The sequence below is a fragment of the Rattus norvegicus genome, chromosome 3 (genome assembly GCF_021556685.1).
Source record: "Rattus norvegicus strain SHRSP/BbbUtx chromosome 3, alternate assembly SHRSP_T2T, whole genome shotgun sequence".
NCBI classification, from domain to species: Eukaryota; Metazoa; Chordata; class Mammalia; order Rodentia; family Muridae; genus Rattus; species Rattus norvegicus.
The window spans coordinates 143,365,050-143,379,010 of record NC_141536.1 but is presented as its reverse complement, the minus strand read 5'-3'; the positions used below and the strand labels follow the sequence as shown (position 1 = coordinate 143,379,010).

Below are 13,961 nucleotides of genomic sequence, written 5' to 3'. Positions count from 1 at the left end.
CTCAAGGTTTATCCATGTTGTTGCACATAGCATAGTCCCCTTCCTTTTAAGAGCTCAGTGATATTCCATTGTATGCCCTTACCACGTTCGTTTTTGCTTGTCTACTTGTCTGGTGATGAACAGCTAGACTGCCTCCTCATCTCGACGACTGTTAAGTCATGCTGCTATGAACCTGGGGATACAAACATTTCTTTATGACCCTGCTTTTGGGTTCTCTTGGATACATATCTACACATATCAGAGTTGCTGAGTCGTGTGGTAATTAATTCTACTTAAACTTTTTTTTTTGTAATAGCCTTATTGTTTCTATAGTGGATACAGTATTTTCATTTTCCTACCAGTAGTACAAAGGGATTCCCTTTTCACCATAGCCTTGTTAGGGAGCTCTTGTTTTTTGGTATTTGGGATTTTTTTGGTTTTATTTTCTTAGGTCGATTGTAGGTTTTTGTTTTTGTTTTTGTTTTTTTCGGAGCTGAGGACCGAACCCAGGGCCTTGCACTTGCTAGGCAAGTGCTCTACCACTGAGTTAAATCCCCAACCCTGGTTTTATTTTCTTAGTAACCATTCTGATGAGTATAAGGTAGAACCTCATTGTGGCTTATTAAAAAAAAAAATCTTCTAAGAAACCAAGATATTTAGTAGCTCCTGATACCACTGCCACCTACTTACAGCATTACGATCCTACTAAATTTAAGACAAGTCAGGGCAGATGGTGGGGGTTGGGGGGATGCCTTTAATCCCAGCACTCAGCGGGCAGAAAGCAGGCAAATCTCTTGAGTTTGAAGCCAATCTTGTCTACAGTGAGTTCTAGGACATCCAGGGATACAGAGAGGGGCCCTATCTTGAGAACAAAAACAAATGACACTGAAGAGGGCATAGTTTGATTTTTTAAAAGACTTACCCTACTTAGTCTCCATGCACTGATAAGTGTAATGCATATTGCATATAGTAAGGGTTGTGTTTCTACCCACTCCTAAGAAATAAAAGCTTCCTTTGACCTGTTGTATAGCACATACTCACACATTCAATAAGTGAATAAGTATAAAAATGTTTCAAAATAATTCAAGGTGAGAAGGCTGGAGGCTCTTGAGTTTGAGGCTAGCCTAGGATACGTAGTAAAACCCTGTATCAATCAACAAAACAAAGCAAGCAAAATTAATTACTATTCATGTGTTTCTCTCAAGAGAACTCCACCCATGACAGGTATGGACGTACATATGTGTAATCCCAACACTCTAGAAGGAGAGGCAGGTGGATCCCTGAATTCAAGGCCAGCCTGGTCTACAGAGCAAGTTCTAGGATATCTAAGGCTACACAGAGAAACTGTCTTGAAGACACAAACCCTAAAAAGATAACCCTACCCATGACTTCTTGAAAAGATCCTCCCGGGATTTTATCTTCTGTCTAGGTCAAATCAAAGATAAATTTCATCTTGGAGTTACAATATGTATTCCACTAATATTTCAGTGGCTTTCCTCTTTTCCTCACCAATGTTAACTTTTTTTTCTTTTTTCTTTTTTTTTTTTTCAGAGCTGGGGACCGATCCCAGGGCCTTGCACTTGCTAGGCAAGCGCTCTACCACTGAACTAAATCCCCAACCCCCAATGTTAACTTTTAAAGGGTCCATACAATAAAGTACTCACAGACAGAATACAGTAAATAGGCCTAGATTTCTACATGGGGTAAAATTGCTACTTTAGGCTTTCATGAGTTAAACATCACCCATAAGATGTGTGGCCTTGCTTACTAAGCAAAAAGATGAAGATTCATGTGATTTTATTATTATTATTATTATCAATCATCATCATCATCATTACTGGGCCCCCAATATGGCACACACGTACCATAATGTGTTTGTTCTCAGAGGTCAGCTGTTTGGAGTCACTTCCAGGACTGAACTCAGGGGATCAGCATGGCCAGTGTCTTAGTCACTCACTGTTCTATTGCTGTGAAGAGACACCATGACCAAAGCAACTATTACAAGAAAAAAACATTTAACTGGAAGCTTGCTAATAGCTTTAAAGGTTTAGTCCATTAATCATCATGGCAGGGACCATGGCAACATGTAGGCAGGTGCTGGGGCATCTCTAACAAGGCCACAACTCCTAATTCCTACAAAGGGTAGTTTCACTTGGTTCCACGCTGAAAAAAAAACTTTTTTCACAGAAGTGACTGCTTGTTGGGTTTACCAACATCCCCCAAACAAGGAGTAGAGGGACAAGAAGACCCTATGAGGACCTCTGTCTTACTTAGAGTTCCCGTTGCCAATGTGAAAAACTGTGACCAAAGCGACTTGGGAGGAAAGGTTTATTTGCCTTACATTTCCATATCTTAGTCTACCAAGAAGGAAGTCAGGACAGGAACTCAAACATGGCAGGAACCTGGAGGCAGGAGCTGGTGCAGAGGCCATGGAATGCTGCTTACTGGTTTGTTCTTCATGGCTTGCTTAGTCTGTTTTCTTTTCTTTTCTTTTCTTTCCTTTTCCATCTTTATTAACTTGAGTATTTCTTACTTACATCTCGATTGTTATTCCCCTTTCCCGGTTTCCAGGCCAACATCCCACTAACTCCTCCTCCTCCCCTTCTATATGGGTGTTCCCCTCCCCATCCTCCCCCCATTGCCGCCCTCCCCCCACCAGTCTAGTTCACTGGGGATTCAGTCTTAGCAGGACCCAGGGCTTCCCCTTCCACTGGTGCTCTTACTAGGATATTCATTGCTACCTATGAGGTCAGAGTCCAGGGTCAGTCCATGTATAGTCTTTAGGTAGTGGCTTAGTCCCTGGAAGCTCTGGTTGCTTGGCATTGTTGTACATATGGGGTCTCGAGCCCCTTCAAGCTCTTCCAGTTCTTTCTCTGATTCCTTCAATAGGGGACCTATTCTCAGTTCAGTGGTTTGCTGCTGGCTTTCGCCTCTGTATTTGCTGTATTCTGGCTGTGTCTCTCAGGAGCGATCTACATCCGGCTCCTGTCGGCCTGCACTTCTTTGCTTCATCCATCTTATCTAATTGGGTGGCTGTATATGTATGGGCCACATGTGGGGCATCAGCCTGTTTTCTTATAGACCCCAGGACCACCAGCCCAGGGATAGCACCATCCACAATTGGGTTTGACCCTTCTCTAATCACTAATTTAGAAAACGCCCTACAGGCTTGCCTACAGCCCGATCTTATGGAGGCATTTTCCAGTTGGGGTTCCTTCCTCTCAGATGACTGTAGCCTGGGTCACTTGACATAAAATTACACAAGACAACAGACCCCTTGTCAGCTTGACACACAAAACTTTTTTTTTTTTATCTTTTTTTTTTCTTTTTTTCGGAGCTGGGGACCGAACCCAGGGCCTTGCACTTGCTAGGCAAGCGCTCTACCACTGAGCTAAATCCCCAACCCCACAAAACTTTTTAAAACATAATCTTTCTCTTTGTGGGGAGGGTTTATCTCCAAGGTCTCGTATTAATAAACACGACAAATGTAAAACATATTACAAACTTAGAAGTACTGCAGTCCTTAGCAGTTCAAACACTTTAAAAGTTCAGTTCTGCTTCCTGTTCTCCATCATGGCACAAGATCAAGGTGAAAAGGAGAACCTCATATAGAAACTTCTCATTGGACAAGATCTGCCTCAATATCTGTGTGGGGGAAGCAGAGACCTGGGCAGCCAAGGTGTTGAAGCAGCTCACAGGCCAGACCCCTATGTTTTCCAAAGCTAGATACAGTCAGGTCCTTTGGCATCCAGAGAAATAAAAAGATTGCTGTTCACTGCACAGTTCGTGGAGTTAAGGCAAAAGAAATTTGTCTGGAGAAAGGCCTGAAGATACAAGAGTATGAATTACAAAAAATAACTTCTTGGATACTGGAACTTTGGTTTTGGGATTCAAGAACACATTGACCTGTGATGATGCCTGCATCGTCAGGATACTGAGAACCTGGCGCAGGCCTGCGAGAGTTAAAAAGAAGCACACAGACTCGGGTCACTCATGTTTCAAGAAAATGAATGCCAAAGCTTTTACAGGACACACAGAATATATACCCCAACCACTGAGTGGAAGCACAATAGAGAAACAGAAACTGAAACTAAAGCTGAGCCCAAAAGATCGTTCAGGTTTTAGCCACCCCCTATGGCAGACAGGAAGGCCAGGATGTTCCTAGAAGAGAACAAAGGCTTTCACATGCATCAGTGAGGCTCAGCAGAGGGCAAACACTGGCAGAGTCCAGGAGGGTCCAACAATTCCCCCTTTTTATTTTTTATTAAGCAGCGCCTGTCTTAGGACACTTTGGGGGTGCCAACCTCTTGATTGTCTCTGAGAAACTCTGCCAGTCTCAGAGCCTTCTGCCTTAGGTGAGGATTGGTCCCAAAGAGTTGCCCGTCTTTGGCTAACTGCTTCTTGAAACGGCTGAGCCAGTTTGGGGCAGAGGGATTGTCTCCTGCCAAGGAGAGCAACACCTGCTTAGTCGATGCCCGAGACTGGGACTGCTGTTTGCACATGCGAAAAGAAGCACAAGGCCAACTACTGTGCCACCCGAGGGCCATAACACCAAGGGCCATAAGCTGTTCCTGTAAAAGCACTGACTGCTGAATTGAATTTAGAATTTGCAATTGTCAGCAACTTCCCTTTTAAGTTTTTCCACTGTGCTTGCCTTAACATCAGATTGGGGGAGGGCAATCCCAGACACTGCAACCACAGTGACTATAGCAGCAATGGCTGCTACAATAGCAGCAAAGATGTCAAAGTCTCTCTCTTGACGGTTCAGGATCAGCTGACCCTTTCCCGAAGGACCAGCAGGCAATGTCTGATACCCACAGAACCAGGGCAAAGTTCCCTGGTCCCCAGCAACTTCACATAGATGGCATTCCTGTGAAGAATAGTCAACACTATCTCCAGCATTAGCACCATTCGGGTAACACAAAGATCAATCCATTGTTCCAAACGTATAAATCTTCTTGAATACTCAAAACATTAACATGTTTGCTAAATGATTAACAAAAGTCAAAGCAATAGTGTTATAAATTAAATAGCTGTATCACTATACCAGCAATAATCAAACCCACTATCTTACAGTTTCTGTTTAAAGCTTAACTCACTTCTTCCAATATTTATAAGCCTTTTACAGAATATCAAGGTCCTCTAATACTCACAAGCAAAGGCTAGTATGTCATATTTTAAAACAGTAACAAAATTAGAAAGTGTACAATCAATATAACTTACATTAAATATTGTAGAAGATACAAAAGTAACTTTAATATGACCAATAAATAAAAGATTAGGAGTTTTAACACATGTACTAACATTTGTTCAAAATCTAGATCCTGTATCAATTTTTTCCATTGTAAATGTAACTTCATACAAGATAGCTGTGAATTTTTAAATGTCTCTGAAAATGTCCAGAACCAATCTTCCAAATGAAAACTGTTATTTCCAATACTGGATTGACCAGTCTATGACTGAGTCAGAATAACTTGTCACATTAAAGGAAAGAGAAGAGTCATAACTTCTCTTTGATTTTCTGAAGGCATTTTCCAGTCTCCATGTTCTCTGTCCCACGAGGTCTAAAAGCTTGAAGCAAGGCAGCTTGTCCAATCTGGGATGTAGGCAAGTAAAGATGGGTCAGGAACATACGTCCAAAACAGCTTCCCAGTCACCATTGTCAGGGCACTCAGCAAGCTCACAGGTCAACATCATTCTTTGTGCCCGCATCATCATGTCTCACCAGCCATTCTGGCAGCTAGCACACTCCTGCAGCATCCTGCAGAAAAAACACAAACATGCCCTCTTCCCATATAAAATACCAGAACTGGATCATGCCATATGCCAAGATGTGTGTCTTGCCCAACCTTGACCAGCAAGGAAGACACGACTAACAGAGATCTTCTTCATGTAGTTTATTCAGGATCCTTGATATAAGCTTATTCTCTCTCCCCGAGGAACGCCCTGTATCAGCTTAAATACCTAACGCTGACCAACCTCAGCGTGCCACACGGGTCATGTAGACAGGCTGTCACTATGTGGAAGCTAGCAGGCAAGGCAGGCATAGCCAAGTAAGGACTTGTTTATTACAAGGAGTGCTCACCATCGGGAGGGTGGAAGGTGGAAGCCAGAGCCATCTTTGGGGCACGGTACATCGCAGCTCCCTACAGATGTGGATCCTTCCATTTCACCTAGGCAGAAGTATGCCTAGCTGTAGGGTCCCATAGACACTCAGAGTTCCTTGGCATCCAAATTTTAAAATTTAAAATAAAAGGAGCATTATTTAAATAATTGTATGGCATACAGGGAAATAACTCCCCCTTTTTTTATTTTTTTAAGATAATGTTTTAAAGTTTTATAATATCTTGTCCTTGAGAACTATAAGGAATCTCAATAATATGGATAACATCTATTTGTCAAATATCATTAGGTTGTAACCCTCTTGGGTTAACTCTCAAATTGGGGAAGGAAATAAGTGGGGCACACTGGGGACATTGACTATTTGGGTTATTTGTTCTTTAGTTACTCTATTGTGAAACCTTAAAGAATTAGCATTAAGATGAAATTTTCTATGCATCTGTGAAGCTTATCATAGGCAGTATTACTCATTAACATATAATAACATGGAGACCCAGTATAAGAATCAGTCAACTCACTGGCTTGTGCTAAGGGGTGGGGTAACATGGAATGTTCTTTTATATGGCCCACAAAAATAGGTTCCTGATGCTGTCATAGCAAAGCCTGTACTTATAATAAGCAGGCACAAATGGAACAACAAAAGCAGTGGTCTCAAGGGGTAAAACAATCTGAGACACATACTATCAGTGTACATGTTACAAGGTTCTTCAGGAAACATAACCAAAGCTAATTGTAAAGTTTTCAATTCTGCTAGCTGTGCAGAATTATTAGGAATTTTTATAAGCCTCTACCTTTCCTTCAGACACTACCGTAGCACATCCATTAGAGGAACCATCAGTAAATACTAAAGGAGAATGAACAATAATTTATGGAAAAATTACTGGATGCATTTTAAAAAACTGACAAATCTTACTATCAAGATAATGGTTATCAAACTGGCTAACAGTGTACATTAAAATAGCCTAATCTGTAAATCCCTGGGCCAAACACTGTAGCTGTTCTTTGGTATAGGGAGTGATAATAAGATCTGGTTCCTTGCCAAAGGTCTGTAAACTAATTTTTTGAGATTTGAACAGTAATTGGGCAATGGCCTGAGGATAAGTCATCACTATTTTTGCAGGTGAAGCTTGTAAGTAAACCCACATTAAAGGGCCATCCTGTCAAAAAAGCCCAGTAGAGGAATGAGCAGATAATGGACAATATAAATCTGTGGATACTTCTTCCTCAAAGGCTTTAGGGCAGAGACTTTATACACCCGACACATAGTAGGACCATTGGCCATTCCCTGAGGTAACATAACTCAATGATAGCGATGAGAAGGCTCCTGAAAATTTATGGAATGAATGCTAAAAGCAAATCTCTCACAATCTTTAGGATCTAGTGGAATAGTAAAGAAACAATCCTTTAAATCAATAACTATCATATGCCAATTTTTTAGTATAGGAGAAGGGAGACCTGGCTGAGCAGGTCCCATAGGTATCATTGTTTTATTAATTTCCCTTAAATCTTGTAACAATTTCCACTTTCCAGACTTTTTCAGCACAAACATGGGCATATTCCAAGGGGAAGTGTAAGGAACAATATGACCAGCTCATAACTGTTTCTGCGCTAAGATGCCTCCAATTTTTCCTAGGACAGGGGCCACTGTGGAATCTACACCTGATCATTTAACTTTTAGGTGATGGGCAAAGGTTTAACGTAAGGTAGCTCATTGACAGTGACCCTTAGGATGAATTTCCCAAGCCTGTCTTATCATGAGGATGTTTAATTATTTTTAGCTCTTTGCTTACATTATAAGGTTTGCCTTGTAAATTTTTGCCCAGTGCTCTCTCTGGGATGAAGCCTCGTTTCTTCGTCATGTTTTGTACAGGCCAAGTTGTCCGTACAGCTCCCATATCACTGAGTTTATCTCATCCCCACAAGTTGGTAGGTATTTATTAGTTGTCCCCACTCCTTGTAAAGTACATAATGACTAATTACATTTTTAGTTGCTTCTCCTGTTAAAGCAGTTGCAACCTGAAAGTCTGAAAAAGTGTCAATAGTCTCAAATAAATCTGAAAGTATCAATATTGTCTCTAGCTATTACTATCTGATGCTATAAAGAATGAGATTGTCTAATTGCCCTCATGTGAGGCCCAAAATCTGCCTGGTATATAAATCTATTGTGACACTGTCCCTCGCTAAGGGGTCCAGGCAATCCGGTCTGAGTTCTTAAATGGCTTATAAGGGAACAGTACGCTTCTTTTAAATCAGTTGTATTAGCATAAATAGTTGTAAAATTCGAGGGTTAGCAGTATCTAAAAAAGGAAACATTTTTAATTAATTGCAAACCATAAGCTACACGCTGTCTATCAGTATAAAGCTTGATTTTTCAACATTTTAAAAACAGCAGCTACAGCACGTAATTCAATAATCTATGTTGAAGCAGGGGGAAACTCAAGAGAATAAACGTGATCCAATTACATGTGTTGCCTTCTCATTAGATAACAATTTGATTGCTGTTTGGAATAAGGCATGTTTCATCAGGTTCTTTTTCAAAATACTTCCATGACTCAATCTTACAATTTTGTACATCCAGCTTCCTTTACCTTCTGCAAAGCTATTCAGTCCCTCCTCAGTTAACTGTCTAGGGGAACAGAATTTGCATCTCCTTAGGAAACCAAACAATGGTTTAAGTCCTCCTGTGGTGAACTTAAAGTGAGGTCTTAGCCAACTAACATATCTTAGAAGCTTTTAAAAATAATTTAAAGTAAACTATCTTTTCTTACTTGAATTTTCTGTGTCACAATTTATTTAGGATATAACTGATGTCTCAAATATTATAAAGGATATTGATATTTTCTGGAGCAATAACTACTCCCCAAATGTTAAAAGCTTGTTGTGTGGGGTTGGGGATTTGGCTCAGTGGTAGAGCGCTTACCTAGGAAGCGCAAGGTCCTGGGTTCAGTCCCCAGTCCCGGAAAAAAAAAAAAAAAGAAAAAAAAAAAAGAAAAAAAAAAAAAAAAAAAAAAAAAAAAAAGAAGAAAAAAAAAAAAAAGCTTGTTGTGTAAGAGCAAAGGCTTGTAGTAAAACTCTTTGGAGGAATCAGTTAATAAAATATCTATATAAAGAAACAGCGTGAAAACAATCTTTTAAATCTATAATAATTCTATATGTATTTCTTGCAATAGCAGTTGGAGTGAGCAAACAGGCTATAATGCTCTCATAAGTTCCACACCCTCATCGACCCTTGGTAAATCCTGTAACACTCTCCACCTGATTGATTTTTTTTAATTACAAATATGTGTGAGTTAGAAATCTTTACATTTTCCTTGTAACACCAGAGCACAACCACAACTTTTTTTTTTTTTTTTGAAATTTGAAGTCTTTATTGAACCAATTGCATGTTAGGTTACAAAGGTATTTCACTTTTCCAAAATGCTGTTTCTCTTTGTAGACCAATCTGGCCACAAAAGGCTACCTGGCTAAGTATTAGCCAGAAACTTCTAAATCCCAGTGTGATCTTCTTGTGGCATTTTTCCAACAAATAATGCAGACCAAATCACAAGATGGCCACCTCACTGGTCACATGGTCCTTAGGTTAATGAGCAGAGGCTGACAGGCTGTCTCCTCACTCTTCCAAGAACCGCCCAAGTGCACACTGCAGAAGGAAAGTTTGTTGTGAATACCACAGGACAGAAGGACAGGCAGCTCATAACTCCAGTGGAAAAACATATAGGAGAGCTGAGTGGCAACAGCAGGCACTGTGATAACCTGGGCTGTCAAAGTCTCTCCGTTACTCTGGCATGCAGTTGGAACAACCACAACTTTGGAAAGCAAAACTCAATCTCGAACAATCTATTCTCCAAAATCCAGTCTCTCCAAAACACCAAGTCCATTCCTCATGCTATAAAGTTTGACTGCCAATTCTTGCATATGAATGCATGATGGTTCAGGCTCTAATACCTCAACAAAGAGATACTGCCCTAAATTCTTTTATAAGTCTGGTTTACATAAAAATATTATCCCAATTTAAACCTATTTCCCTGGGTTGGCTCATGCCACGTGTTGTCTAGAATGATTCCAGTTTTAAGCCAACTTTCTGTTACCAGTGTTACAAATTTTTAACGATACCCAATAACTTAAAAGTCAGAAATCTATAACCAAGACATGTAGAGCGTATTATACATTTAAAACCAATCAGAAACAAAAAATGAAGAGGCTACACATATCTTTAATATTTAAACCAAACACCATTTTTACTTTTTCTAGCTGTAATTTTAAGAGAAGCACCTTGTCACCTGTTGAATCCAATTATCACAGTCTGAGATTTTTCTAAGAGAAACAGCCATCAGCTCCATTACCATAGAAGCTGTGAAGCTCCTGGCACCTTTAAGATCCGCTCCTGCAGGGGTTGGGGATTTAGCTCAGTGGTAGAGCGCTTGCCTAGCAAGTGCAAGGCCCTGAGTTTGGTCCCCAGCTCCGAAAAAAAGAAAAAAAAATCCACTCCTGCAAACATTCAGTGCCCCCTTCTCCAGCTGATGTAGGCTCCTAGCTACAGATACAGGGCTCCAAAGGCCAATTGAAACTGCTTTTTATTTATTCCTTTCTTGAAAGGAGTTAAAACTAAATCAAGGGGTGAATCAACCAGCATTTAAATTTTTAACCATTTTTTTCTTTTTTTTTTTTTTTTTGGTTCTTTTTTTTGGAGCTGGGGACCGAACCCAGGGCCTTGCGCTTCCTAGGCAAGCGCTCTACCACTGAGCTAAATCCCCAACCCCCCATTTTTTTCTTTTAAACATGAAACACAAAACATTCAAGCAATGAGAAGCAAAAACCACAGACATGGACAGCTTGTTGCACCAAGGACAGACAATAGACATAGAGGGAAAGAACTAGATGGTGTCCCACACCAAAGAGACACAGATATCCTTCCTAAAGGATCCAGAACCAGAAATAAGCACTTCTCTAATAGGAACCAGCAGGGAGGCTCCCACCCTCCTTTTGTCCCTAGGAGAGCTCCAAAAAAGCTTAAGCCCATTTTCCTTCTCTTTCTTCAAAGCATCCACGGAGAGTCCGGGAGGACTGTTTTTCTCAAACCCATTCTCTCTCATGTCTAGGGTGTAAACTGTCTCTAGTCAGGGTCCAAAGACTAAAAGCATAAAAGAACACACACACACACACACACACAAAACACTTTACCATTATTACATTGTCCCTTTTTACAAGGTTTACTCACCACTGGCCCAAATCTTTATTTTTCTTTGCACGTGCTTTCAATTCCTGCTGTATCCTTCTGTACAAACACAAACAAACAAACACAAACAAGCATGACCAAAGCAACTTGGGGAGAAAAGGGTTTATTTGCCTTACATTTCCACATATTAGTCCATCAGGGAGGAAATCAGAACAGCTACTCAAACAGAGCAGGAACCTGGAGGCAGATGATGCAGAGACCATGAAGGAGTGCTGCTTCCTGCCTTGCTCCTTGTAGCTTGCTCAGCCTGCTTTCCTATAGAACCCAGGACCACCAGCCCAGGGACAGCACCACCAACAATGGACTGGGCCCTCCCCCATCAATCACTAAGTAAGAAAATGCCTACAAGCTTGCCTTCAGCCCAATCTTGTGGTGGAATTTTCTCAATTGGAGTTCCCTCCTCTCAGATGAATCAAGCCTGGGTTAAGGAACTAGACAGCATGGCTACCTTACTGTGTTCATTAGAGTCAACTATCTTTGCTAGCGTGAAGTGCATTATGAAAAGGTGATTTCCTATGAATTCCCTTTCTTCATTTCTGTCATTTTCCTTTTATTTCCTTTCTTTCAGCCTTTATCTTTTGAATGAACAAATTTCTGAAATTTTATCCACAGCTTCTTCATACTCCGAAGTGGAGAATGCCTCTCCACTCAGTGAGTTGAGGAGTAGCCAGGAATATTTGTTGTTTCTCGATAACCTAGGAAGAGAAAAAAATGTGTATATCAGTGGTTCCCGACCAGGGGTGATGTCTGTCCCCCCACCCCAGGAGGATCATGTAATGTCATGACTGGAGGGAGAATGCTACTGGCATGTATGAATATAGACCAGGTACTGAATAGCCCCCATGCAGGGAAGTGTAGCTGGTAAGAAATCCTGGTTATGTATAGATGCTAGTAGCCAAAGAAGACTGTGGTTTGCTGGCAGCTATTTCAGACTTGCAAGGTAAAAGGACAGCCACCACTATCAAATTGTCCAGGGTTTGCTTTTCGTTGTTGTTGTCTGTATTTGACTGTGAATAAACTTTCAATGCTCTCCAAGCAGTTTCTTCATCTGGAAAATGAGGCTAATAAACTATCTCTCTCACTACATTGTAAGTTCCTTGGAGACAAGCATAGGCTGTGTAGATTAGGGGTGGATATGCAGCAGGACGTCCTTCTAAATATGTGTGGGTTATCTCGGTTACCTTAAGGCCTAAAGCAGAGAACATTTTAAGGATTGTGGAGCACAATGAGGAGAGCAGCCTCGGACGGTGGGGATCTGTGCTGATATTACCATCTAGTGTGTGCTGAACTAAGTCATTTCATAAACATTGTCTTCATTTAATTTATTTTTAGCATAGGCTTATACTTGGTGCACAGCAAGATGAACAGTGAGAAGACACTAAAGCCATCTCTTTTTGTTTTGTTTTGTTTTGTTTTTTTCCGAGACAGGGTTTCTCTGTGTAGCCCTGGCTATCTTGGAATTCACTATGTATATGGGCCACTACTGCCCAGTTTGTTTGGTTTTGTTGTTGTTGTTTAAGGCAAGATCTTACCCCATCCCCTGGGCTCCATATTCTGGTCCACAACTCTGGCTGCTTTCTTGGAGGTCACTCCAGCACCAGGGACCCAGGCAGGAGCTTAGCATAGCTGTCATCAGAGAAACAGATGCAGAGACCCACAGGCAAACCTTAGGCAGAGCCTGGGGAATCCTGGGGAGACGGGGGAGGAAGGATTCTAGAAGCCAGAAGAGTCAAGGACACTACAAGAAACCCTTCAGAATCAACTAACTGAACCACTAATCAGGGAGCATATATGGGACTGGCCTAGGCCCTCCGCACACATGTTATAGTAGTGTAGTTTGGTCTTCAATGTGGGACTCCTAACAGCAGGAGCAGGGTTGTCTCTGACTCTGTTGCCTGCCTTTAGGATCCTTTCCTCCTACTGGGCTGCTTCATCTAACTTTAATAGGACAAGTCTTCTGTTGTTGTAAAAATATAAAAATAAAAGAGTATTGTTGTCTTTTACCCCTCTGGGTCCAGCACCGTGGTGCCCCAAGATATCTGCGGAAACACATCCCAGCCGTACACTTCCCTACACTCAAACCCTCACATAAAAGAACACACAACATAATAATCTTAGATCCAATCGATAAGATATAGTTGCCCACTTAAACATACAAAGCCTGGTACCATCCATCCCTTAGGAACATTAATAACAACCTGTAAATACACAAAGCAGAATCTTAACATCACCTGCCATGGCTTCTCCCCTCTCCTCTCTCCTGTTTCTTCCTTTTTCCTCAGTCTCCTCCTCTTCCTTCAAACTTCTCTCCTGCCCATCCTTCCTTCTCCTCCAATGACAGGCCTCCTTCTATCTTGTACCTGCCCCTCACCTATACTTTACAAATTCAGTGGGGAGAAGGGTCTGGTTAAGTCACCTGATTCCTGAGTTTGTGACTAGGCAGCCGTCCTTGGAGCAGTGGAATTAGCATCAAAATACAGATAACTCCGGGGCAAACCACAACAGTCTTGCTGCAACTTGATATGCTAGGCCTGGTTGATATCAATGGGAGGCCTCCCCTTTCTAAAGAGAAATGGAGGAGGAGTGAATAGGGCTGGGGGCTGGGAGGAGAAGAAACTATGCTCAG

General features: G+C 41.3%; 1 non-coding gene across 1 annotated transcript; it reads right to left on the bottom strand.

The window, feature by feature from the left end:
• Positions 1-9,809: 9,809 nt before the first annotated feature.
• LOC120102011 (small nucleolar RNA SNORA44) lies at positions 9,810-9,939 on the bottom strand. The gene has a single exon (XR_015685116.1). It is a non-coding gene; the product is annotated as a small nucleolar RNA SNORA44 (small nucleolar RNA).
• Positions 9,940-13,961: the final 4,022 nt, after the last annotated feature.